This window comes from Oncorhynchus mykiss, chromosome 31 (assembly GCF_013265735.2).
Source record: "Oncorhynchus mykiss isolate Arlee chromosome 31, USDA_OmykA_1.1, whole genome shotgun sequence".
NCBI classification, from domain to species: Eukaryota; Metazoa; Chordata; class Actinopteri; order Salmoniformes; family Salmonidae; genus Oncorhynchus; species Oncorhynchus mykiss.
In genome coordinates, this window is record NC_050571.1 from 18400131 (window position 1) to 18426901 (window position 26771).

Here is a 26771-nt window from a genome sequence, read left to right on the forward strand (position 1 = left end):
AGTCTGACCAGAAGACCGCCTCGTTTCCCTCTTTTTCGGAGTTGTTTTTTTTTTGGGTCGCTGCATGGAATCCACTCAGTTGTCCTGTTTGTAAGGCAGAACACAGGATCCGCGTCGCGAAAAACATATTCTTGGTAGTACTGATGGTGAGTTGATGCTGATCTTATATTCAGTAGTTCTTCTCGACTGTATGTAATGAAACCTAAGATGAGCTGGGGTACTAATGTAAGAAATAACACGTAAAAAAACAAAAAACTGCATAGTTTCCTAGGAACGCGAAGCGAGGCGGCCATCTCTGTCGGCGCCGGAAGTAGTAGTATACTACAATACAAAACTATTACAATACTACCATACTACAATACAACAATACTACAATATTACAATACAACAATATTACAATACTACAATATTACAATACTACAACATTACAATACTGCAATATTACAATCCTACAACATTACCATACTCCCATACAACAATAATACAATATTACAATACTACCATACTACAATACAAAACTATTACAATACTACCATACTACAATACAACAATACTACAATATTACAATACAACAATATTACAATACTACAATATTACAGTACTACCATACTACAATACAACAGTATTACAATACTACCATACTACAATACAAAACTATTACAATACTACCATACTACAATACAACAATACTACAATATTACAATACAACAATACTACAATACTACAATATTACAATACTACAATATTACAATACTGCAATATTACAATCCTACAACATTACCATACTCCCATACAACAATAATACAATAATACAATACTACCATACTACAATACAACACTATTACAATACTACCATACTACAATACAACAATACTACAATATTACAATACAACAATATTACAATACTACAATATTACAATACTACAACACTACCATACAACAATATTGCAATATTACAATGTTTTTGTGTGTACAGTGTATGTGTTAAAGTGTGTGTGCGTATGTGTGTGTGTGGGTTTGTGTGTGTCTCTTCGTTGTGCCGTGAGGAGTTGTTTTATCTGTTTTTTTTTAAATCTGATTTTACTGCTCGCTAGAGTTACTTGATGTGGAAGAGAGTTCCATGTAGTCATGGCTCTATGTGGTACTGTGCGCTTCCCATAGTTGCTTCTGGACTTGGGTATTTTGAAGAGACCCTGGTGGCAAGTGGGGTATGTATGGGTGTCTGTGCTGTGTGTTAGCTGTTTGAACAGACAGTTGGGCTCTGTCAACACGTCAATATCCCTCACAATGACAAGTAGTGATGCAGACAATCTCTCCTCTACTTTGAGCTAGGAGAGATTGACATGCATGTTATTGATATTAGTTCTCTATGTACATTAAGGTTTAAAGAACACCCTCTGTGTTCTGTTAGACAAGTAGCTCGTTATCCACAATATAGCAGAAGATGTAAAGCCAAAACACATGTTTTCCGCTAACAGACTATGATCAATAATGTCAAAAGCTGCACTGAAGTCTAACAAAATGGCTCCTGCAATCTTCTTATTGTCAATTTTTTTACTTACACGTTGAGTGCCCTTCCCTATAAGCGTGCTGTCAGTTGTTCATTTGTTTACTGTGAAATAGCATTGTATCTAGTCAAACTATTTGTTTTCCAAAAGTTTACTAAGAGTCGGTAGGTAGCAGGCTGATTGGACCAAGGATTATTTCCTATTCTTGGGTAGTGGAATTACTTTTGCTTCCCTCCTGGCCTGAGGGCGCACACTTTCCTGTAGGCTTATATTGAAGAGATGGCAAAAAGGAGAATCAAAATAGTCCACTATCATACTCAGTCATTTCCATCCAAGTTGTCAGAGCCAGGTGGTTTGATAGACAACAATACTTTTTTCACCACTTCCACACTCACTTCACAGAAATGAAAATTATAACGCTTGACTTTTATAATTTGGTCAGTTGTGCATGGATGTGAAGGTTGAGAGTTTGTTTCTGACATGTTTTGCCTACGTTTGCTAATCTTGCAAATGAAAAAGTTATTAAAGTAATCGGCAATATCAGAGGGTTTTGTGATTAATGAGCCATCTGATTCAATGGAGGATGGAGCCGATTTCCTTTCAGGTGCTCCAAAGCTTTTTACTATCATTCTTTATTTAATTTCTCTTTGTTTCATAGTACAGTTTCTTCTTCTTTTAGTTTAGTTTAGTCACATGATTTCTCAATTTACAGTATGTTTGCCAATCGGCTGTGCAGCCAGACTTACAGTACACTGCTTATACCAAACATGAACACCTTCCTAATATTGATAATATTCCTAATACCCCCCCCTTTCCACCAGAAGAGCCTCAATTCGTCAGGGCATGGACTCTATAAAGGGGTCGAAAGTGTTCCACAGGGATGCTGGCCCATGTTGACTCCAATGCTTCCCACAGTTGTGTCAAGTTGGCTGGATGTCCTTTGGGTGGTGGACCATTCTTGATACACACGGGAAACTGTTGAGCGTGAAAAACCCAGCAGTGTTGCAGTTCTTGACACAAACCGGTGTGCCTGTAACTTACTACCATACCCCTTTCAAAGGCACGTAAATTTTTTGTCTCGCCCATTGACTCTCTAAATGGCACACATACACAATCCATGCCTCAATTGTCCCAAGGCTTATCAAGGCTTAAAAATCCTTCTTTAACAGGAAGTGGATTGATCAATTGACAAGTGACATCAATAAGGGATCATAGCTTTCACCTGGATTCACCTGCTCAGTCTATGTCATGAACATATTCATGTTTTGCAAACATAGTGTATTTCCCATTCCTTTTGCCTCATCTCTCTCAACCATAACATTCTTCAATTCCTCATCAATCCACAGGGAATTAGCCATTTTTTACAGACATTTAATGGGTGCGTGCTTATTAGTAACTGGAAGAAGCAATTTCATAAATGCGTCAAGGGTAGCAAAAACTAAGTACATCTTCAACATAGGAATTACTACTCACCTCTTGTATGATCTCTTATACACTATTTTATGACCAGCCTTTGAAACTTTGGTTCCTATTAAGGCAAACCGCCTCAGTGCTAACAGTATAACTCAGGTTCATAGGCACATGATTACTGATGACAATAGATGTTGGATTGACAGAGGCATTCGGGGGAGTTAAAGGAACATACGTTAGGTTACTTACATTATGACTGACAACACCCCTGGTAAAATGTAGCAGCACGACAACAACTCTGCAACACAATGGTAGGATTACCTGAGAAGGGCCGCTAAGAAGTCAATGTCTCAATGCAGTCTTGAAATGCGAGGACAGGGTGTCCACCACATCCACTCACCCCTGTCCCTGGAAACAGTTCTTCAAGGTCTTCCAGAAGGCTAGCTTGGCTACTCCTGACAGAAAGTTTAGCAGGACTACCCCGCCCCTGTGCCTGAAACTGTACTTCGATCCTGGAATGAACAGCCTGGAAGAGAAAACCTCCCCTAAGGCCGAGAACCAGTTTGTTTGCAGAGTAAACATCCCTACCAGTCTTGAGAGAGAGAGGAGAGGAGGGGGGCGTTGAGGAGGGAGAGGAGTTGTAAAGAGGGAGAGGAGAGCAGAGGAACAGTGAGCAGGGGAGAGGAGAGAAGGGGAGAGGAGAGAAAGGATAGGAGAGCAGAGGGAGAGGAGATAGATAGATAGAGAGATAGATAGATAGATAGATAGATAGATAGATAGATAGATAGATAGATAGATAGATAGATAGATAGATAGATAGATAGATAGATAGATAGATAGATAGATAGATAGATAGATAGATAGATAGATAGATAGATAGATAGATAGATAGATAGATAGATAGATAGATAGATAGATAGAGAGAGAGAGAGAGAGAGAGAGAGAGAGAGAGAGAGAGAGAGAGAGAGAGAGAGAGACGGGAGACGGGAGAGAGGCGGGAGAGAGACGGGAGAGAGACGGGAGAGAGACGACAGGTCAAAGAGACACAGGATGAGCAGTAGAGGGCGTTGCAGGAGCAGATGTGACAGAGGGAGAGGAGAGCAGAGGAGGGAGAGGGGGAGAAGAGGAGAGGAGGGAGAGGAATGTATGGGAGTGAGAGGAGAGCAGAGATGAGATGAGGAGGCTCTGCCTGCCACTGTAGCACACGTGGAGCTCTGGCAATTATCATATGCATGCTGACCTCCTGTGTGTTAGCCCTCGGGAACACTCTTGGAATCACACTGAACTGCTCTCTTTCTATTCTAATTTTTCCTCTCTCCCTCTCACTCTCTCTCTCTCGCTCTCTGACTTTGTGGCTTACTCCCATCTCTTCCTCTCTGGTTATCGCTCTCTCTCTTTCTTTCTATCTGTCTGTCTGTCACAGGACACAGGATCCAAAGAGCTGTGAGATGCTCCCTGAATTAGAATGTAATTTAATTCTATAGTGGTGTAATTGAATGACTTTATTTTTTGTTCGATGGAAAATATTTGTCAATAAAATCTATGGCAGAAATGATCAGTTGGTTTAACACTTCAATTCTCTCGGATTGGATCGGATTGTGCACTCTTTAGGTTATTGGGAATGTTGTTCCATTTTTCTGAAAGAAAGACCATTCCTCAGATATCACCCTATCGTGTCATTATGTCTGTATGATGGTCCTATCAGGAAGAGGCCTGCTTGCTTTTATTTCTCCCATGCAGCCATCTCCCTTCCTCCCCCTCACAGGCAGCCATCTCCCTCCACCTCCTCCCCATGCAGCCATTTCCCTCCATCTCCTCCCCATGCAGCCATCTCCCTCCACCTCCTCCCCATGCAGCCATCTCCCTCCATCTCCTCCCCATGCAGCCATCTCCCTCCACCTCCTCCCCATGCAGCCATCTCCCTCCACCTCCTCCCCATGCAGCCATCTCCCTCCATCTCCTCCCCATGCAGCCATCTCCCTCTACCTCCTCCCCATGCAGCCCTCTCCCTCTCCCTCCTCCCCATGCAGCCATCTCCCTCCATCTCCTCCCCATGCAGCCATCTCCCTCCACCTCCTCCCCATGCAGCCCTCTCCCTCCACCTCCTCCCCATGCAGCCATCTCCCTCCATCTCCTCCCCCTGCAGCCATTTCCCTCCATCTCCTCCCCATGCAGCCATATCCCTCCATCTCCTCCCCATGCAGCCATTTCCCTCCACCTCCTCCCCATGCAGCCATCTCCCTCCATCTCCTCCCCATGCAGCCATCTCCCTCCATCTCCCTCCCATGCAGCCATCTCCCTCCTCCTCCCTCCCATGCAGCCATCTCCCCCTCACGCCCATGCAGCCATTTCCTTCCATCTCCTCCCCATGCAGCCATTTCCTTCCACCTCCTCCCCATGCAGCCATCTCCCTCCATCTCCTCCCCATGCAGCCATTTCCCTCCCCCTCCTTCCCATGCAGCCATCTCCCTCCCCCTCCCCCTCCCATGCAGCCATCTCCCTCCATCTCCTTTCCATGCAGCCATCTCCCACCACCTCCTTGCCATGCAGCCCACTCCCTCCCTCCCCCTCCCATGCAGCCATCTCCCGCCCCCTCCCTCCCATGCAGCCATCTCCCGCCCCCTCCATCCCATGCAGCCATCTCCCTCCCTCCCCCTCCCATGCAGCCATCTCCCTCCCCTTCCCTCCCATGCAGCCATCTCCCTCCCTCCCTCCCCCTCCCTCCCATGCAGCCATCTACATCCCTCCCCTCCCTCTGGCTGCTCTATCTAATATCTGTCTCTATCTAATATCTGTCTCTGATGTCTGTCTCTATTTAATGTCTGTCTCTATCTAATATCTGTCTCTATCTGGTGTCTCACTTTATCTAATGTCTGTCTCTATCTAATGTCTGTCTCTATCTAATATCTGTCTCTCTAATGTCTGTCTCTTTCTAATGTCTGTCTCTATCTAATGTCTGTCTCTCGAATGTCTGTCTCTATCTAATGTATGTCTCTATCTAATGTCTGTCTCTATCTAGTGTCTGTCTCTATCTGGTGTCTGTCTCTATCTAATGCCTGTCTCTTATGTCTGTCTCTATCTAATGTCTGTCTCTTATGTCTGTCTCTATCTAATGTCTGTCTCTATCTGGTGTCTGTCTCTATCTAATGTCTGTCTCTATCTAATGTCTGTCTCTTATGTCTGTCTCTATCTAATGTCTGTCTCTTATGTCTGTCTCTATCTAATGTCTGTCTCTATCTGGTGTCTGTCTCTATCTAATGTCTGTCTCTATCTAATGTCTGTCTCTTATGTCTGTCTCTATCTAATGTCTGTCTCTTATGTCTGTCTCTATCTAATGTCTGTCTCTTATGTCTGTTTCTATCTAATATCTGTCTCTATCTAATGTCTGTCTCTATCTAATGTCTGTATCTTATGTCTGTCTCTATCTAATGTCTGTCTCTATCTAATGTCTGTCTCTTATGTCTGTCTCTACCTAATGTCCGTCTCTATCTAATGTCTGTCTCTATCTGGTGTCTGTCTCTATCTGGTGTATGTCTCTATCTGGTGTCTGTCTCTAGTGTCCGTCTCTATCTGGTGTCTGTCTCTATCTAATGTCTGTCTCTATCTGGTGTCTGTCTCTATCTGGTGTCTGTCTCTATCTGGTGTCTGTCTCTATCTGGTGTCTGTCTCTTATGTCTGTCTCTATCTAATGTCCGTCTCTATCTAATGTCCGTCTCTATCTAATGTCTGTCTCTATCTGATGTCTGTCTCTATCTGATGGCTGCTCTATCTAATATCTGTCTCTGACATCTGTCTTTATCTAATATCTGTCTCTTATGTCTGTCTCTATCTAATGTCTGTCTCTATCTAATGCCTGTCTCTTATGTCTGTCTCTATCTAATATCTGTCTCTATCTAATGCCTGTCTCTTATGTCTGTCTCTATCTAATGTCTGTCTCTTATGTCTGTCTCTATCTAATGTCTGTCTCTATCTGGTGTCTGTCTCTATCTAATGTCTGTCTCTTTCTAATGTCTGTCTCTTTCTAATGTCTGTCTCTATCTATCTGATGTCTGTCTCTATCTAATGTCTGTCTCTATCTAATGTCTGTCTCTAATGTCTGTCTCTATCTGGTGTCTGTCTCTATCTAATGTCTGTCTCTTTCTAATGTCTGTCTCTTTCTAATGTCTGTCTCTATCTATCTGATGTCTGTCTCTATCTAATGTCTGTCTCTATCTAATGTCTGTCTCTTATGTCTGTCTCTATCTAATGTCTGTCTCTATCTAATGCCTGTCTCTTATGTCTGTCTCTATCTAATGTCTGTCTCTTATGTCTGTCTCTATCTAATGTCTGTCTCTATCTGGTGTCTGTCTCTATCTAATGTCTGTCTCTATCTAATGTCTGTCTCTTATGTCTGTCTCTACCTAATGTCCGTCTCTATCTAATGTCTGTCTCTATCTGGTGTCTGTCTCTATCTGGTGTATGTCTCTATCTGGTGTCTGTCTCTAGTGTCCGTCTCTATCTGGTGTCTGTCTCTATCTAATGTCTGTCTCTATCTGGTGTCTGTCTCTATCTGGTGTCTGTCTCTATCTGGTGTCTGTCTCTGGTATCTGTCTCTATCTAATGTCTGTCTCTTATGTCTGTTTCTATCTAATATCTGTCTCTATCTAATGTCTGTCTCTATCTAATGTCTGTATCTTATGTCTGTCTCTATCTAATGTCTGTCTCTATCTAATGTCTGTCTCTTATGTCTGTTTCTATCTAATGTCTGTCTCTATCTAATGTCCGCCTCTATCTAATGTCCGTCTCTATCTAATGTCTGTCTCTATCTGATGTCTGTCTCTATCTGATGGCTGCTCTATCTAATATCTGTCTCTGACGTCTGTCTTTATCTAATATCTGTCTCTTATGTCTGTCTCTATCTAATGTCTGTCTCTTATGTCTGTTTCTATCTAATATCTGTCTCTATCTAATGTCTGTCTCTTATGTCTGTCTCTATCTAATGTCTGTCTCTTTCTAATGTCTGTCTCTATCTGGTGTCTGTCTCTATCTGGTGTCTGTCTCTATCTGGTGTCTGTCTCTATCTAATGTCTGTCTCTCTCGGATACTTGTTTCTATCTAATTTCTGTCTCTATCTAATATCTGTCTCTATCTGGTGTCTGTCTCTATCTAATTTCTGTCTCTATCTAGTGGCTGTCTCTATCTAGTGTCTGTCTCTATCTAATATCTGTCTATATCTAATGATTGTCTCTGTCGGATACTTGTCTCTATCTAATGTATGTCTCTATCTAATGTCTGTCTCTATCTAATGCCTGTCTCTTATGTCTGTCTCTATCTAATGTCTGTCTCTTATGTCTGTCTCTATCTAATGTCCGTCTCTATCTAATGTCCGTCTCTATCTAATGTCTGTCTCTATCTAATGTCTGTCTCTATCTGATGTCTGTCTCTATCTGATGGCTGCTCTATCTAATATCTGTCTCTGACGTCTGTCTTTATCTAATGTCTGTCTCTTATGTCTGTTTCTATCTAATATCTGTCTCTATCTAATGTCTGTCTCTTATGTCTGTCTCTATCTAATGTCTGTCTCTATCTAGTGTCTGTCTCTATCTGGTGTCTGTCTCTATCTGGTGTCTGTCTCTATCTGGTGTCTCTATCATGCTTTTAACGGACCTCTGAGACTATCACAGTGCAGGTGCATTTATACGGAGACTTGATTACACACAGGTGGATTGTATTTATCATCATTAGTCATTTAGGTCAACATTGGATCATTCAGAGATCCTCACTGAACTTCTGGAGAGAGTTTGCTGCACTGAAAGTAAAGGGGCTGAATAATTTTGCACGCCCAATTTTTCAGTTTTTGATTTGTTAAAAAAGTTTGAAATATCCAATAAATGTCGTTCCACTTCATGATTGTGTCCCACTTGTTGTTGATTCTTCACAAAAAAATACAGTTTTATATCTTTATGTTTGAAGCCTGAAATGTGGCAAAAGGTCGCAAAGTTCAAGGGGGCCGAATACTTTCGCAAGGCACTGTATATAGTTTGCAGTAAAAATCATGAAAAGTTAAATTGATATTTTTTGGGTCATATGTGACCTCGTCCTCTGCTGTTCGGATAGCCATGATTGTACGCTCTGACTGCTCCTTTTTTAATTGGTAAGCAAGCAATCTACTGGGCCCGTTGCTATACTCATGGTATTTCTGTTTAGTAAAGAAAACTTTTTTTTTTATCTCCCGAGTGTAGTCCAAATTCAGTTTGGCTTTGGCTGCTTTAAGTTGACTCCAGGAGGTGCTGTCTGGGGATTGTTTATGTATTCTTTCACAGCATTCCAGCTCCCTCTCAAGATCTAGCCTGTGTGCTTCCATTGCTTTTTTCTTAGAGGAAGCATATGTAATTAGATGACCTCTTAGTGTGGCTTTAGCAGCGTCCCACATTGTGGCCGGAGAAACAGGAGAATCTTTATTGTCTTGTGTGTAGTGGTCTATCCATGTAGTTACCAATGTATGGAACGCTTCGTTTGATAACATGGGAGGTGTTGAATTTCCAGCTCTTTGACCTCGGGATGTTTTTGCAGAGGTCAAAGCGGAGGTGGACAAAGGCGTGATCTGAAAGTGCTATGGGTCCGATTGTACAAGTGGCTGAATTTATGAAACTCTTTGGGATAAAAATGTAATCTATACGGGAGTAGGTGTTATGGACATTAGAGTAGTATGTATAGTCCATAGAAGAGCTATTAGTCTCTCTCCAGATATCTATCAGTCCCATCTCTTTAGTAAGAGAGTTCAACATCTTTGCAGATCTAGGATTTGTGGTGGGGACTTGAGATGATTTGTCTAGGGTTGGGTTAAGGGTACAATTAAAATCTCCGTCCACCACGCCAAAGGAGACACAATGCTCATTGAACAGGGTTATAATTTTTGACATGAAGGCAGGAGTATCTGTGTTAGGGGCGTATATGTTTAATATAGTAATTGGTTGACCATATAGTGACCCAGTTATCAAAATAAATCTCCCCTCCGGATCAGATATGTTTTTGTCAATTATGAATGGAACATTTTTATGGATAAGTATGGCTGTGCCTCTACTGTTTGATTTGAAAGATGAGAAATACACCTGTCCCACCCAAGCTCTGCGGAGTTTGGCATGTTCAGCATCACAGAGGTGTTTTTTAGAGCACATAGTATCTTTTTTCGTTTTATTGTATGACCTAGACCATGGCAGTTCCATGTCAATAGATTTAAGGTACTAGTCATCGTCATCGAGCAGTAATCAAACTTTAGTGCAGGTCATCTCTGGGTAAAAGTGGATAGTAATTACAGCTGCGTTCACATAAAAGGAAAATAAATGGTGTACATAAAATAATAATCTCTGAACACCCCAGCCGAGTTCCCAAACAACTCGACACATCCCCGTTGGATCTATTACCCCCCCGCTCAGTCTCAATTCTGTGTTCCGAATAAAGACCCCAGTAAAAGAGGGGAGAAAAATAAAACCAATAGCCCAGCCTACATATGCCTCCCCCAAGGGACATAGGGAACCCCAAGTAATAATAGCAATTTTTTTTTTTTTAACAGGGAAATAAAAGTAGGCTGAAACAGTAGTAGGCCTAGGTTAGGCTATACAGCCCATCCCTCTCAGTTAAAGGAAAATAAATATAAATTGGACGGCTATAATGACATTTAGGGGGTGGGTCTCTGGATATCGGCTATATGTCGTCTTACCTCCTTTAGTAATAGCATTAATCACAGTTAGTCATTGGTCCGTTTCTCATTGACCAGGATTGTCTTTCAAAAAACGTTTTGCCTCTTCGGGAGTTTTGAAGTGTCGCAGGGCTCCTTGGTGAAGAATCCTGAGCTCGTTTGGGTATTTGAATTCCCTGAAGATGCCTCGGTCAATGGAGTATTTCTTCACCTTGTCAAATTCTCGGCGCTTTCGACGTATTCCAGCTGACAGGTCCTGGTGTAAAGTGCGTTTGGCGTTTCCCACTGTGATGGTGTTGAATTTCGCTGCCTGTAGGACTCGTTCCTTGTCGGTGAATCTCAGGAAACTTATGGTGATTGGGCGCGGAGGTTGTCTGGCTGGTGGGGGCCTCAGTGCTCGGTGAGCTCTCGAGTTCTATGGGCCTGTTGGTGGACAGATGGAGTCACTCGGGAAGTTTGTCTTGCATGTAGCGGATCAGTGGCATGTTTCCCTCTTCTTTTTCGCCCAGATTAAATAGAACACAATTATTCCTTCGCCCCCTGTTTTCCAAGTCCTCTGTTTTCTCTTCCAGATGCTCAATTTTCTTTTTAGCATATGCTATTGTTTCCATGGCATCTGTCAATAAATTTTCCATGGATAGGATTCGCCCCTCTGCCTCGTCCAGGCGCCCCGCGTTTATGGTTATGTTGTTGTTGATGTCAGGCAAAGCGTTTTCCAGGATTGTCACCTTGCCCCTTATCGCACTGAGCTGAGAGTTAATGGCATCTAATTTAGTGTTTAGTTCTGTACGTTGGGATCCGTTGGGATGCCATTAACTCTCAGCTCAGTGCGATAGGGGGCAAGGTGACAATCCTGGAAAACGCTTTGCCTCAACTCAGAAAGGATGTCTTCGACAGAGTGCGAGGTTGGCATTCGTTGTGCCTTGTGTGGGAGCGGGTTCTCTTGCTCCTGGCTAATGGCGCTAGTTTTTTCTGAAGCTAGCTTCTTCTTGGAGGCTTTTTCCGTCTTTAATGCTCGAGTCCGGGTAAAAATGTCACCTGTAGTGTCGCCTTTTGTAGCCGCCATTACTTTTTCTTACTAAAGCTAAATGAGTTTGAACTTGGAGTGGAGGTAAGATTAGGAATTGGAAACTACTTGTGCGGAGCTATTAGTTCATGCGGCCATCTCGTCCAAGGGTCATGTGATTCCCCTGGATACTTGTTTCTATCTAATGTATGTCTCTATCTAATGTCTGTCTCTATCTAGTGTCTGTCTCTATCTGATGTCTGTCTCTATCTAATATCTGCCTCTATCTGGTGTCTGTCTCTACCTGGTGTCTGTCTCTATCTGGTGTCTGTCTCTGGTGTATGTCTCTATCTGATGGCTGTTCTATATGATGTCTGCTCTATCTAATATCTGTCTCTATCTAATGTCTGTCTCAATCTAATGTCTGTCTCTTATGTCTGTTTCTATCTAATATCTGTCAATATCTAATGTCTGTCTCTATCTAATGTCTGTCTCTATCTAATGTCTGTCTCTATCTAATGTCTGTCTCTATCTGGTGTCTGTCTTTATCTAATATCTGTCTCTTATGTCTGTTTCTATCTAATATCTGTCAATATCTAATGTATGTCTCTATCTAATGTCTGTGTCTATCTAATATCTGTCTCTATATAATGTCTGTCTCTTATGTCTGTTTCTATCTAATATCTGTCTCTATCTAATGTCTGTCTATTTCTGGTGTCTGTCTCTATCTGGTGTCTGTCTCTATCTGGTGTATGTATCTGGTGTCTGTCTCTATCTGGTGTCTGTCTCTGGTGTCTGTCTCTATCTAATGTCTGTCTCTATCTGGTGCCTGTCTCTGGTGTCTGTCTCTATCTAATATCTGTCTCTGTCCAATGTCTGTCTCTTATGTCTGTCTCTATCTAATGTATGTCTCTTTCTAATGTCTGTCTCTATCTGATGGATGCTCTATCTAATATCTGTCTCTTATGTCTGTCTCTATCTAATATCTGTCTCTATCTAATGTCTGTCTCTATCTAATGTCTGTCTCTATCTGGTGTCTGTCTCTATCTGGTGTCTGTCTCTATCTGGTGTCTGTCTCTATCTGGTGTCTGTCTCTATCTGGTGTCTGTCTCTATCTGGTGTCTGTCTCAATCTGGTGTCTGTCTCTATCTGGTGTCTGTCTCTATCTGGTGTCTGTCTCTATCTGGTGTCTGTCTCTATCTGGTGTCTGTCTCTATCTGGTGTCTGTCTCTGTCAGATACATGTCTCTATCTAATGTATGTCTCTATCTAATGTCTGTCTCTATCTAGTGTCTGTCTCTATCTAATGTATGTCTCTATCTGGTGTCTGTCTCTATCTGGTGTCTGTCTATCTGGTGTCTGTCTCTATCTGGTGTCTGTCTCTATCTGGTGTCTGTCTCTGTCAAATACATGTCTCTATCTAATGTCTGTCTCTATCTAGTGTCTGTCTCTATCTGATGTCTGTCTCTATCTAATATCTGTCTCTATCTGGTGTCTGTCTCTACCTGGTGTCTGTCTCTATCTGGTGTCTGTCTCTGGTGTATGTCTCTATCTGATGGCTGTTCTATATGATGTCTGCTCTATCTAATATCTGTCTCTATCTAATGTCTGTCTCAATCTAATGTCTGTCTCTTATGTCTGTTTCTATCTAATATCTGTCAATATCTAATGTCTGTCTCTATCTAATGTCTGTCTCTATCTAATGTCTGTCTCTATCTAATGTCTGTCTCTATCTGGTGTCTGTCTCTGGTGTCTGTCTTTATCTAATATCTGTCTCTTATGTCTGTTTCTATCTAATATCTGTCAATATCTAATGTATGTCTCTATCTAATGTCTGTGTCTATCTAATATCTGTCTCTATATAATGTCTGTCTCTTATGTCTGTTTCTATCTAATATCTGTCTCTATCTAATGTCTGTCTATTTCTGGTGTCTGTCTCTATCTGGTGTCTGTCTCTATCTGGTGTATGTATCTGGTGTCTGTCTCTATCTGGTGTCTGTCTCTATCTGGTGTATGTATCTGGTGTCTGTCTCTATCTGGTGTCTGTCTCTGGTGTCTGTCTCTATCTAATGTATGTCTCTATCTGGTGCCTGTCTCTGGTGTCTGTCTCTATCTAATATCTGTCTCTGTCCAATGTCTGTCTCTTATGTCTGTCTCTATCTAATGTATGTCTCTTTCTAATGTCTGTCTCTATCTGATGGATGCTCTATCTAATATCTGTCTCTTATGTCTGTCTCTATCTAATATCTGTCTCTATCTAATGTCTGTCTCTATCTAATGTCTGTCTCTATCTGGTGTCTGTCTCTATCTGGTGTCTGTCTCTATCTGGTGTCTGTCTCTATCTGGTGTCTTTCTCTGGTGTCTCTATCTGGTGTCTGTCTCTATCTGGTGTCTGTCTCTGTTGTCTCTATCTGGTGTCTGTCTCTGGTGTCTGTCTCGATCTGGTGTCTGTCTCTATCTGGTGTCTGTCTCTATCTGGTGTCTGTCTCTATCTGGTGTCTGTCTCTATCTGGTGTCTGTCTCTATCTGGTGTCTGTCTCTGTCAGATACATGTCTCTATCTAATGTATGTCTCTATCTAATGTCTGTCTCTATCTAGTGTCTGTCTCTATCTAATGTCTGTCTCTATCTAGTGTCTGTCTCTATCTGGTGTCTGTCTCTATCTGGTGTCTGTCTCTATCTAATGCCTGTCTCTTGTGTCTGTCTCTATCTAATGTCTGCCTCTTATGTCTGTCTCTATCTAATGTATGTCTCTATCTGGTGTCTGTCTCTATCTAATGTCTGTCTCTATCTAATGTCTGTCTCTGGTGTTGTTCTCTCTCATATGTCTGTCTATCTAATGTCTGACTCTTTCTAATGTCTGTCTCTATCTATCTGATGTCTGTCTCTATCTAATGTCTGTCTCTATCTAATGTCTGTATCTATCTAATGTCTGTCTCTATCTAATGTCTGTCTCTATCTAATGTCTGTCTCTATCTGGTGTCTGTCTCTATCTGGTGTCTGTCTCTATCTGGTGTCTGTCTCTATCTAATGTCTGTCTCTTATGTCTGTCTCTATCTAATGTCTGTCTCTTATGTCTGTCTCTATCTAATGTCTGCCTCTATCTAATGTCTGTCTCTATCTGATGGATGCTCTATCTAATATCTGTCTCTTATGTCTGTCTCTATCTAATATCTGTCTCTATCTAATGTCTGTCTCTATCTAATGTCTGTCTCTATCTGGTGTCTGTCTCTATCTGGTGTCTGTCTCTATCTGGTGTCTGTCTCTATCTGGTGTCTGTCTCTATCTGGTGTCTGTCTCTATCTGGTGTCTGTCTCTATCTGGTGTCTGTCTCTGTCAGATACATGTCTCTATCTAATGTATGTCTCTATCTAATGTCTGTCTCTATCTAGTGTCTGTCTCTATCTAATGTCTGTCTCTATCTAGTGTCTGTCTCTATCTGGTGTCTGTCTCTATCTGGTGTCTGTCTCTATCTAATGCCTGTCTCTTGTGTCTGTCTCTATCTAATGTCTGCCTCTTATGTCTGTCTCTATCTAATGTATGTCTCTATCTGGTGTCTGTCTCTATCTAATGTCTGTCTCTATCTAATGTCTGTCTCTGGTGTTGTTCTCTCTCATATGTCTGTCTATCTAATGTCTGACTCTTTCTAATGTCTGTCTCTATCTATCTGATGTCTGTCTCTATCTAATGTCTGTCTCTATCTAATGTCTGTATCTATCTAATGTCTGTCTCTATCTGGTGTCTGTCTCTATCTGGTGTCTGTCTCTATCTGGTGTCTGTCTCTATCTAATGTCTGTCTCTTATGTCTGTCTCTATCTAATGTCTGTCTCTTATGTCTGTCTCTATCTAATGTCTGCCTCTATCTAATGTCTGTCTCTATCTAGTGTCTGTCTCTATCTTGTGTCTGTCTCTATCTGGTGTCTGTCTCTATCTGGTGTCTGTCTCTATCTAATGCCTGTCTCTTATGTCTGTCTCTATCTAATATCTGCCTCTTATGTCTGTCTCTATCTGGTGTCTGTCTCTATCTAATGTCTGTCTCTATCTGGTGTCTGTCTCTATCTGGTGTCTGTCTCTATCTAATGTCTGTCTCTTATGTCTGTCTCTATCTAATGTCTGTCTCTTATGTCTGTCTCTATCTAATGTCTGCCTCTATCTAATGTCTGTCTCTATCTAGTGTCTGTCTCTATCTTGTGTCTGTCTCTATCTGGTGTCTGTCTCTATCTGGTGTCTGTCTCTATCTAATGCCTGTCTCTTATGTCTGTCTCTATCTAATGTCTGCCTCTTATGTCTGTCTCTATCTGGTGTCTGTCTCTATCTAATGTCTGTCTCTATCTGGTGTCTGTCTCTATCTAATGTCTGACTCTTTCTAATGTCTGTCTCTATCTATCTGATGTCTGTCTCTATCTAATGTCTGTCTCTTATGTCTGTCTCTATCTAATGCCTGTCTCTTATGTCTGTCTCTATCTAATGTCTGTCTCTTATGTCTGTCTCTATCTAATGTCTGTCTCTATCTGGTGTCTGTCTCTGGTGTTTGTCTCTATCTAATGTCTGTCTCTATCTAATATCTGTCTCTATCTAATGTCTGTCTCTATCTAATGCCTGTCTCTTATGTATGTCTCTATCTAATGTCCGTCTCTATCTAATGTCCGTCTCTATCTAATGTCTGTCTCTATCTGATGTCTGTCTCTATCTGATGGCTGCTCTATCTAATATCTGTATCTTATGTCTGTCTCTATCTAATGCCTGTGTCTTATGTCTGTTTCTATCTAATATCTGTCAATATCTAATGTCTGTCTCTATCTAATGTCTGTCTCTATCTAATGTCTGTCTCTCTAATGTCTGTCTCTATCTAATGTCTTTGATCTAATCTAATGATCTGATTTGATTTGATTTGATTTCTCTATCTGGTGTCTGTCTCTGGTGTCTGTCTTTATCTAATATCTGTCTCTTATGTCTGTGTCTAGCTAATGTCTGTCTCTTTCTGGTTTACGTCTCTATCTGGTGTCTGTCTCTATCTGGTGTATGTCTCTGGTGTCTGTCTCTATCTGGTGTCTCTCTCTGGTGTCTGTCTCTATCTAATGTCTGTCTCTATCTGGTGTCTGTCTCTGGTGTCTGTCTCTATCTAATATCTGTCTAATGTCTGTCTCTTTCTAATGTCTGTCTCTATCTGATGGCTGCTCTATCTGGTGTCTGTCTCTGGTGTCTGTCTCTATCTAATGTCTGTCTCTTATGTCTGTCTCTATCTAATGTCTGTCTCTTATGTCTGTCTCTATCTAATGTCTGTCTCTATCTGGTGTCTGTCTCTCTGGTGTCTGTCTCTGGTGTCTGTCTCTATCTGGTGTCTGTCTCTGTCAGATACTTGTTTCTATCTAATGTATGTCTCTATCTAGTGTCTGTCTCTATCTAGTGTCTGTCTCTATCTAATGTCTGTCTCTGTCAGATACTTGTTTCTATCTAATGTATGTCTCTATCTAGTGTCTGTCTCTATCTAGTGTCTGTCTCTATCTAATGCCTGTCTCTTATGTCTGTCTCTATCTAATGTCTGTCTCTTATGTCTGTCTCTATCTGGTGTCTGTCTCTATCTAATGTCTGTCTCTATCGAATGTCTGTCTCTATCTGGTGTCTGTCTCTATCTCTAATGTCTGTCTCGTGTCGTTCTGTGTCGTTCTCTGTGTCTGTGTCGTTCTCTCTCATATGTCTGTCTATCTAATGTCTGTATCTATCTAATGTCTGTCTCTATCTAATGTCTGTCTCTATCTAATGTCTGTCTCTTATGTCTGTCTCTATCTAATGTATGTCTCTTATGTCTGTCTCTATCTGGTGTCCGTCTCTATCTAATGTCCGTCTCTATCTAATGTCCGTCTCTATCTAATGTCTGTATCTATCTAATGTCTGTCTCTATCTAATGTCTGTCTCTATCTAATGTCTGTCTCTTATGTCTGTCTCTATCTAATGTATGTCTCTTATGTCTGTCTCTATCTGGTGTCCGTCTCTATCTAATGTCCGTCTCTATCTAATGTCCGTCTCTATCTAATGTCTGTCTCTATCTGATGTCTGTCTCTATCTGATGTCTGTCTCTATCTAATATCTGTCTCTATCTAATGTCTGTCTCTTATGTCTGTTTCTATCTAATATCTGTCTCTATCTAATGTCTGTCTCTATCTGGTGTCTCTCTCTATCTGTTGTCTGTCTCTATCTAATGTCTGTCTCTATCTGGTGTCTGTCTCTATCTGATGTCTGTCTCTGGTGTCTGTCTCTATCTGGTGTCTGTCTCTGTCGGATACTTGTTTCTATCTAATGTATGTCTCTGTCAGATACTTGTCTCTATCTAATGTCTGTCTCTGTCAGATACTTGTCTCTATCTAATGTCTGTCTCTATCTAATGTCTGTCTCTGTCAGATACTTGTCTCTATCTAATGTTTGTCTCTATTTAATGTTTGTCTCTAGTGTCTGTCTATCTAATGTCTGTCTCTATCTAATGTCTGTCTCTATCTGGTGTCTGTCTCTGGTGTCTGTCTTTATCTAATATCTGTCTCTTATGTCTGTGTCTAGCTAATGTCTGTCTCTTTCTGGTGTCTGTCTCTATCTGGTGTCTGTCTCTATCTGGTGTATGTCTCTGGTGTCTGTCTCTATCTGGTGTCTGTCTCTGGTGTCTGTCTCTATCTAATGTCTGTCTCTATCTGGTGTCTGTCTCTGGTGTCTGTCTCTATCTAATATCTGTCTAATGTCTGTCTCTATCTAATGTCTGTCTCTATCTAATGTCTGTCTCTTATGTCTGTCTCTATCTGGTGTCTGTCTCTATCTGGTGTCTGTCTCTGGTGTCTGTCTCTATCTAATGTCTGTCTCTTATGTCTGTCTCTATCTAATGTCTGTATCTTATGTCTGTCTCTATCTAATGTATGTCTCTTATGTCTGTCTCTATCTAATGTCTGTCTCTATCTGGTGTCTGTCTCTATCTGGTGTCTGTCTCTGGTGTCTGTCTCTATCTGGTGTCTGTCTCCAGTGTCTGTCTCTATCTGGTGTCTTTCTCTATATGGTGTATGTCTCTGTTGTCTCTATCTGGTGTCTGTCTCTGGTGTCTATCTCTATCTGGTGTCTGTCTCTGGTGTCTGTCTCTATCTAATGTCTGTCTCTGTCGGATACTTGTTTCTATCTAATGTATGTCTCTATCTAGTGTCTGTCTCTATCTAGTGTCTGTCTCTATCTAATGTCTCTTATGTCTGTCTCTATCTAATGTCTGTCTCTTATGTCTGTCTCTATCTGGTGTCTGTCTCTATCTAATGTCTGTCTCTATCGAATGTCTGTCTCTATCTGGTGTCTGTCTCTATCTCTAATGTCTGTCTCGTGTCGTTCTGTGTCGTTCTCTGTGTCTGTGTCGTTCTCTCTCATATGTCTGTCTATCTAATGTCTGTCTCTTTCTAATGTCTGTCTCTATCTATCTAATGTCTGTATCTATCTAGTGTCTGTCTCTATCTAATGCCTGTCTCTTATGTCTGTCTCTATCTAATGTATGTCTCTTATGTCTGTCTCTATCTGGTGTCCGTCTCTATCTAATGTCCGTCTCTATCTAATGTCCGTCTCTATCTAATGTCTGTCTCTATCTAATGTCTGTCTCTATCTGATGGCTGCTCTATCTAATATCTGTCTCTGACGTCTGTCTTTATCTAATATCTGTCTCTTATGTCTGTTTCTATCTAATATCTGTCTCTATCTAATGTCTGTCTTTATCTAATATCTGTCTCTTATGTCTGTTTCTATCTAATATCTGTCTCTATCTAATGTCTGTCTCTTATGTCTGTTTCTATCTAATATCTGTCTCTATCTAATGTCTGTCTCTATCTGGTGTCTCTCTCTATCTGGTGTCTGTCTCTATCTGGTGTCTGTCTCTGGTGTCTGTCTTTATCTAATATCTGTCTCTTATGTCTGTGTCTAGCTAATGTCTGTCTCTTTCTGGTGTCTGTCTCTATCTGGTGTCTGTCTCTATCTGGTGTCTGTCTCTATCTGGTGTATGTCTCTGGTGTCTGTCTCTATCTGGTGTCTGTCTCTATCTGGTGTCTGTCTCTGTCGGATACTTGTTTCTATCTAATGTCTGTCTCTGTCAGATACTTGTCTCTATCTAATGTCTGTCTCTATCTAATGTCTGTCTCTGTTGGATACTTGTCTCTATCTAATGTCTGTCTCTGTCAGATACTTGTCTCTATCTAATGTATGTCTCTATTTAATGTCTGTCTCTAGTGTCTGTCTATCTAATGTCTGTCTCTATCTGGTGTCTGTCTCTGGTGTCTGTCTTTATCTAATATCTGTCTCTTATGTCTGTGTCTAGCTAATGTCTGTCTCTTTCTGGTGTCTCTCTCTATCTGGTGTCTGTCTCTATCTGGTGTCTGTCTCTATCTGGTGTATGTCTCTGGTGTCTGTCTCTATCTGGTGTCTGTCTCTGGTGTCTGTCTCTATCTAATGTCTGTCTCTATCTGGTGTCTGTCTCTGGTGTCTGTCTCTATCTAATATCTGTCTCTGTCTAATGTCTGTCTCTTTCTAATGCCTGTCTCTATCTGATGGCTGCTCTATCTAATATCTGTATCTTATGTCTGTCTCTATCTAATATCTGTCTCTATCTAATGTCTGTCTCTTATGTCTGTCTCTATCTGGTGTCTGTCTCTATCTGGTGTCTGTCTCTGGTGTCTGTCTCTATCTGGTGTCTGTCTCTAGTGTCTGTCTCTTTCTTGTGTCTTTCTCTATATGGTGTATGTCTCTGTTGTCTCTATCTGGTGTCTGTCTCTGGTGTCTGTCTCTATCTGGTGTCTGTCTCTATCTGGTGTCTGTCTCTGTCGGATACTTGTTTCTATCTAATGTATGTCTCTATCTAATGTCTGTCTCTATCTAGTGTCTGTCTCTATCTGGTGTCTGTCTCTGTCGGATACTTGTTTCTATCTAATGTATGTCTCTATCTAGTGTCTGTCTCTATCTAATGTCTGTCTCTGTCGGATACTTGTTTCTATCTAATGTATGTCTCTATCTAGTGTCTGTCTCTATCTAGTGTCTGTCTCTATCTAATGCCTGTCTCTTATGTCTGTCTCTATCTAATGTCTGTCTCTTATGTCTGTCTCTATCTGGTGTCTGTCTCTATCTAATGTCTGTCTCTATCTAATGTCTGTCTCTATCTGGTGTCTGTCTCTATCTGATGTCTGTCTATCTAATGTCTGTCTCTGGTGTCGTTCTCTCTCATATGTCTGTCTATCTGATGTCTGTCTCTTTCTAATGTCTGTCTCTATCTATCTGATGTCTGTCTAACTGGTGTAAGACTCTATATGTGGTTTTGATTGATGCAAGACATGATGCTGGGTCGGCCCCTTCACTTGTGTCAAATTGTCCCTAGCAAGAGCTATTCATTATACAGTAGCCTACGTTGCCTGTTAACATTGTTCCTCTCTAGATATTTTTTTTGAGGAGATCAAGTTGCTAATCCACTCTAAGTCATTGTGATTCAGATATGCTTATATCTGAGCGGGAATGGTCCCAGAGTAGTAGCCAGCGCAAGGACAATCAATACCCAGTCTGAGGTCATCCTATCTTGGGCAGCCTCTGTAGTGCAGAGGCGTGGGAATGGATGATGTTACCTCAGCCTCATAGAGCTCCTGTTAACAAAGATTCAGCCCTGCAAGAACAAAGGGATCTAATTCAGTTTAATTAAGTGTAAATGTCCACCGGAATTTTTTATTTAACCAGGTAGGCAAGTTGAGAACAAGTTCTCATTTACAATTGCGACCTGGCCAAGATAAAGCAAAGCAGTTCGACAAATACAACGACACAGAGTTACACATGGAGTAAAACAAACATACAGTCAATAATACAGTAGAAACAAGTCAATATACGATGTGAGCAAATGAGGTGAGATAAGGGAGGAAAAGGCAAAAAAAAGCCCATGGTGGCAAAGTAAATACAATATAGCAAGTAAAACACTGGAATGGTAGATTTGCAGTGGAAGAATGTGCAAAGTAGAAATAAAAATAATGGGGTGCAAAGGAGCAAAATAAATAAATAAATAAAATAAAATAAATACAGTAGGGAAAGAGGTAGTTGTTTGGGCTAAATTATAGATGGGCTATGTACAGGTGCAGTAATCTGTGAGCTGCTCTGACAGCTGGTGCTTAAAGCTAGTGAGGAAGATAAGTGTTTCCAGTTTCAGAGATTTTTGTAGTTCGTTCCAGTCATTGGCAGCAGAGAACTGGAAGGAGAGGCGGCCAAAGAAATAATTGGTTTTGGGGGTGACCAGAGAGATATACCTGCTGGAGCGCGTGCTACAGGTGGGTGATGCTATGGTGACCAGCGAGCTGAGATAAGGGGGGACTTTACCTAGCAGGGTCTTGTAGATGACATGGAGCCAGTGGGTTTGGCGACGAGTATGAAGCGAGGGCCAGCCAATGAGAGCGTACAGGTCGCAATGGTGGGTAGTATATGGGGCTTTGGTGACAAAACGAATGGCACTGTGATAGACCGCATCGAATTTGTTGAGTAGGGTATTGGAGGCTATTTTGTAAATGACATCGCCGAAGTCGAGGATTGGTAGGATGGTCAGTTTTACAAGGGTATGTTTGGCAGCATGAGTGAAGGATGCTTTGTTGCGAAATAGGAAGCCAATTCTACATTTAACTTTGGATTGGAGATGTTTGATGTGGGTCTGGAAGGAGAATTTACAGTCTAACCAGACACCTAGGTATTTGTAGTTGTCCACATATTCTAAGTCAGAGCCGTCCAGAGTTGTGATGTTGGACAGGCGGGCAGGTGCAGGCAGCGATCGGTTGAAGAGCATGCATTTAGTTTTACTTGTATTTAAGAGCAATTGGAGGCCACAGAAGGAGAGTTGTATGGCATTGAACCTTGCCTGGAGGGTTGTTAACACAGTGTCCAAAGAAGGGCCAGAAGTATACAGAATGGTGTCGCCTGCGTAGAGGTGGATCAGAGAATCACCAGCAGCAAGAGCGACATCATTGATGTATACAGAGAAGAGAATCGGTCCAAGAATTGAACCCTGTGGCACCCCCATAGAGACTGCCAGAGGTCCGGACAACAGACCCTCCGATTTGACACACTGAACTCTATCAGACAAGTAGTTGGTGAACCAGGCAAGGCAATCATTTGAGAAACCAAGGCTGTCGAGTCTGCCGATGAGGATGTGGTGATTGACAGAGTCGAAAGCCTTGGCCAGATCAATGAATACGTCTGCACAGTAATGTTTCTTATCGATGGCGGTTAAGATATCGTTTAGGACCTTGAGCGTGGCTGTGGTGCACCCATGACCAGCTCTGAAACCAGACTTAATGATGTTCTTAACGCATTCAAATATGTTTGTGATTCATTATGCAAAAAGTTCAAAGGAAGATTATGTGATAAAGACACTCCTCTTACCTCACACACAATGCTACTTTTCATTATTATTATTTAATTTTTTGTTGTTGTATTTTACCACCTTTTACTCCCCAATTTTTGATCTTGTCTCATCGCTGCAACTCCCCAACAGGCTCGGGAGAGGCGATGGTGGAGTTATGACATCACGGATTCCCCCGGTACTGCCACTTATTCTGTTCACCAGGCTTCTAGGCGTCACTGAACTGGATCATCACCACAAACCTCAGACTGTCTTGTCTCATTACGCACACCTGGTTCCTATTCCCCCGGATTAGTATGTGTATACCTGTGTCCTCTGTTCCCCATTGTCCTTGTTGATTATTGTTCCATGTCCCTGTGGTATCGGCTTTTGTGCTACGTTTACTGTACATTGTATTACGGTTTACATACCGTGTTAGTGTGCACTTGTTATTACAGGTCTTGTCCCGTGCATCGTCATTACGGGTCTCGTCTGGTTTATTTATTCTAGGTTTACACCTTGCTCTTTGGTTTGTGTTACAGCCCTGTGTGATATACAGTACGTGTTTGTACTCTATTTTTGGGTAGTGAAATAAAAAAAAACGATTTAGTATTCCTGCGTCTGTCTCAGTATACAACGTGACACGTGTCCTCTGAAACATGACCCTCCTAACTGCGCTCCTTACTGCTCCACCCGCCAGCTTAACCCAGAAGCCAGCCGCACCAATGTATCAGAGGAAACACAGTTCAACTGGCGACCGGGGTCAGCTTGCAGGCACCCGGCCCGCCACAAGGAGTGCTAGAGCAAGATGAGCCAAGTAAAGCCCCACCGGCCAAACCCTCCCCTAACCCGGACAATGCTGGGCCAATTGTGCACCGTCCTATGGAACTCCCGGCCACAGCCGGTTGTGGCACAGCCCAGGAATAAACCAGTGTCTTTAGTAACGCCTCTCACACTGCGATGCAGTGCCTTAGACCGCTGTGCCACTCTGGAGGCCCTGGTTTTTCATTATATCTGATCATCATAACAACATACTGATTCGTGCTTCTATTTTCCCACAATGGAAGATAACAAAGAGACTTTCGAAGATTCAGTTAGCCCACACTGCAAGGCGAAAGCTAACCTAGTGTAATCGGAGTGAAATGGCTAGCTCGTTAGCAGTGCACTAGTAGATGTGGTTAGCCCATGCTGCAAGGCGAAAGCTAACCTACTGTAACTGGAGTGAAATGGCTAGTTAGTTAGCGGTGTGTGCTAATAGTGTTTCAACTGGTGGCGTCAATCACTCTGAGACTTTGAAGTAGTTGTTTCCCTTGCTCTGTAATGGCTGGGGGTTTAATGGAACGATGCTTCGTAGGAAGCAGTTGTTGATGTGTTCAGCGTTGTCCCTGATTATAGCTCAGGTTGGGACAAGGACGGGGACGGAAGCAAAACTGTTACACTAGCTAGCTCACTCTACGTGCGTGCGTTACTGCCTCAGTATAATGATCACCACCAAGAAGAAGAAACATACAAACTACAGTATAATCTAGCAAAAGAGAATACAAGCAGGAGTACGGGAAAAACGCTGGTTGACTTGAAAAACATAGAAGACGAACTGACACAGAGAGACAGGAAACACAGGGATATATACACCAGGGAAAATAAGTGACACCTGGAGGGGGTGGAGACAATCACAAGACAGGTGAAACAGATCAGGGTGTGACAAATGTGAACCACAAGTTCTAATCTTATCTCATCAGCCTTCCTCATGATCTATTCTCTTTTAAATTGCAGTCAATTCATCACCAAGGCAAAGATCTGGAGCAAAGCTACAGTAACTGAAAATGATGGTTAACGATAAAGTGACACGGCTATAATCCAGTAGTAACCTGATAAAGGTTAAGATAAGGATTAAGATAAGGGTTAGTAGTAGAAGTTGGGAAAATGGATGGGGTAAGACCTTTGTAGACAATTATGAAGCTGTACTTGGGAGGATTTGACCTTTTCTCTGTGACAGAGGTGATGACATTGCTCTTAGGTGTTCAGCAGCACTGCAACCTTCCAAATGCCAGCCGTGATCTCATGCTTGTCTCCGAGGAGAAAGGTTGCAGCAGATTCCCTCTGTATGACGTCACCTTTTGCATGTGAGGGCCTTACTAATGTCTCATTTAGTTTGTGTAAGAAAAGTATATATCCTCTATATATCCTCAAAATGCATCCTGACATGCAGCACTTGTTTTACATCATCTCAGAATGATTACGATACAATACTGATGAAACAGTATCTATAGATAGAGGGACCTTTATGTTCTGAGTCAAAGCCCTTCCTCTCATTACATGACAAAAACACACATTTCAAATCATTAGTCGTTGAAGTGGATTATCTTAAAGCTGAAATCTGCATAAGGTGAAACAGCACCACTGTTCGCCCCAGCACATTTGTGATAGTTTTTTTGTTGAGTAAACGGAGGAGAGGAGCATCCAGCATTGTGGTAGAAAAGAAATAGCTGTTCTATCACGCGTTCAATGATGTTCAATGATGTACGAGGGGGGAAAAACGTGATCATTGTTTAAAGGATCTCCTTTGTCGTTGTAATATTGCAAATGGACATGGCAGTTTCATCATTACGGATTCTAGCTTTATATGATGTATATGAGTTTTCTCAGAGGTTTGCCATGTTTCTAGCCTCATGCTCTCGATCTCATCTCAGTCTCATACTGTCAATCTCAGCTATTTAACCAACTCCGGATGAGCTCTGTTCAAAATTAGTGCAATATAGAGAACAGGGTGACACTTGGGACACCACTTGTTGATGAGCTCACTCTAAACTTCTCTTTTAGTGTAATCAATCCATGATGTTTACCAATGATCAGCCAATCAGAGACTATATGTCCATAATAGTCTGTGTGGATAGACTTTTGACCAGTGTCTTCAGAAGGGTATGGAGTGGTAAAATGAGAAGATGTAGAGGAAATGGAGGGATGGAGGGTGGAGAGGTGTGGAAAATGGAGGGGTGGAGGGAATGCCGTGGTGGAGGAGTTGAATGGGAAAATGTGGAGGAAGGAGAGGTGGAGTAATGGAATGATGGGGGGAATGGAGGGGTGTCGTCGAGGGATGGAGGGGTGGGGGGTGGAGAGAGAGATAGGGGTGGAGGAAAGAAGGGGGATTTGAAGGAATTTAAATAGTCTAATTATGGAAAGTAGCATCCAGAAAAAAATATCCTCTTCTTTTATGTTACAGAATTCCTCTGCTTTCATGTTTCCAAATTCCTCTCCTTTCATGTTACAGAAGTCCTCCCCTTTCATGTTACAGAATTCCTCAGCTTTCATGTTTCTGAATTCCTTAGCTTTCATGTTACAGAATTCCTCTCCTTTCATGTTACAGAAGTCCTCCCCTTTCATGTTACAGAATTCCTCAGCTTTCATGTTTCTGAATTCCTTAGCTTTCATGTTACAGAATTCCTTAGCTTTCATGTTACAGAATTCCTCTCCTTTCATGTTACAGAAGTCCTCCCCTTTCATGTTACAGAAGTCCTCCCCTTTCATGTTGCAGAATTCCTCCGCTTTCATGTTACAGAAGTCCTCCCCTTTCATGTTACAGAAGTCCTCCCCTTTCATGTTACAGAAGTCCTCCCCTTTCATGTTACAGAAGTCCTCCCCTTTCATGTTGCAGAATTCCTCCGCTTTCATGTTACAGAAATCCTCCCCTTTCATGTTACAGAAGTCCTCCCCTTTCATGTTACAGAAGTCCTCCCCTTTCATGTTACAGAATTCCTCTCCTTTCATGTTACAGAATTCCTCCGCTTTCATGTTACAGAAGTCCTCCCCTT